Here is a 1,856-nt window from a genome sequence, read left to right as displayed (position 1 = left end):
GGGCACCCCAAGGGAAGACAAGGTACAATGGTCACAAACTGCAGGAAGACTGTTTTGGACTGCACATAAGGAAAAGCTTCTTTACCATCTAAGTCTCCAGATTCTGGAATAGACTCCCCACAAAAATGGTGCATGCACCTACTCTGGATATCTTTAAGAAACACTTGGATATTTATCTTGCTGGGGTGATCTCACCTTGGCTGACTTCCTACCCCTTGGGCAGGGAGCTGAAGCCAACCATTTTGCAAGGTCCTTTCCAGCCCTTAATGTCTATGAAATCTATGAAACTTCATTCATGTTCCTGAAACACCAGCAAGCAAACTTGTAATAGGCAGGATTACACTTATTACTGGAGAGACATTTCAATAAACACTAAACATGTAACAAGTTTAGTCCATGGGCCTGCCTACGCGTAGGTATTTGCTATTACTGAAAAGTTACATTGTCAAGTGCTCTAGCAGAAGCTTCTTATATAGATAAATTAGTTGTTTTAGATCTACAGCTCAACCAATTTCCCCCACAGAATACAAGTGACCTTTTGCTCTCCTGCTTCTATATTAGGATTTTTGCTGGTATAGCTGTGTTGGCTGAAAGAGAGGTTCCTCCTTCCTCTCCACTGACACGTATACCAGAGGAAAAAAAAAAAAAAAGCAGCTTCCAACCCTATGCTTCTTACCATGAAGACAGTATCCCTGGTTAATATAACTAATATAACTAAGTCGTCACTTCACTTCCTCATGTTTGTATCTGTGGCTTGTACATACTATCAGATCACAAAATAGCTGTTCAGCCAAGGTGGGAAGTTTGACCTTGAATATCCATAAAATAAAAATTCATAATAGTAATCTAGAAAGCCTACAGTCTTAAGTACACCTATAGATTTCTCAAAGTATCGTGTTGGGCTAATTATATTTTTATACAGATTCTACAAGACAGTGGTTCTCAACCTTTTTATATCCAAGACACCCCTTGGAAAACGCCAACTTAGTTTTCACTACGTTTTGACTACAGAAACAAGTAATAGAGTAGTTTTTCTGTGGCAAAGAACTCAGTCAAACTACAACAGGGCAGAATGTTTTTAACACTACAGACTCGTGTTTGAAATCTCTGGATTTATTTTGTGAGTTATATTTGCACATCTAACAGTGCTAATATTGTGTGGCACTCTGCAGCACCCTTGAAAGGATCTCAAGGCACCCCAGGGGGTTGTGGAGCTTGGTTGAGAATAACTGTTGTAAGATGTTCCTTACAAAAGGACCAACCCTGATACAGGTGTCTGGGAAGCTTATAATTTTACTGACACTTCACTCTTACCTCCTTCAGACAGTGATCCAAATTTTGAAAGAATTTATTCTGGCACTACAAATGCCAGAGATGAAGGCAGTTATAGCAAGATGGCCTTGAGCAGACACCAAAGACTTCAACACAGTCAAATTCAAGGGGTGCCCTCTTGTTCCAGTTGGACAATTTCAAACCCTTCTCTATATTTGGGTCAAAGGCTTCCCCTACTCGATCCAACAAAACCTAGTGATTCACTGTGGAAATCAAAAGACAACCAGGTCCAGTGCTAGTCATATTACTCCCTTGTGTGCTGCTAACTACAGAAACTGGCATGCCTTTATCTTGGTAGGTCATGGGAGCAAACCTTTAATATGATCCTTCTTTACTAATATACTAGCATTCCTGGCCATAACATTCAGACCATTAACTTCAGATACATTTTTACACAGCAATTGGTGAGGGAATCAAGGGCAAGACTGCCTCAAACAAGATTCTGCTTTACTAACTAGCTTATGAGGCCCCCTATTTCTTTCATGATAGTTTCATAGATTTAGAGTCGGAAGGGACCTAGTAGA

At 40.1% G+C, this 1,856-nt stretch overlaps 1 protein-coding gene across 1 annotated transcript in view; it reads right to left on the bottom strand.

Annotated features, from left to right (window-relative positions):
• OSTC (oligosaccharyltransferase complex non-catalytic subunit) overlaps nt 1-1,856 on the bottom strand; it is a 13,081-nt gene that overhangs the window by 726 nt on the left and 10,499 nt on the right. The gene's annotated exons all lie outside the window — the stretch shown is intronic.

This window comes from Gavialis gangeticus, unplaced genomic scaffold (genome assembly GCF_001723915.1).
Source record: "Gavialis gangeticus isolate Ggan-Ray unplaced genomic scaffold, GavGan_comp1, whole genome shotgun sequence".
Classification (NCBI taxonomy): Eukaryota; Metazoa; Chordata; order Crocodylia; family Gavialidae; genus Gavialis; species Gavialis gangeticus.
The sequence above is the reverse complement of the archived record's forward strand: the minus strand, read 5'-3'. Positions and strand labels throughout refer to the sequence as shown.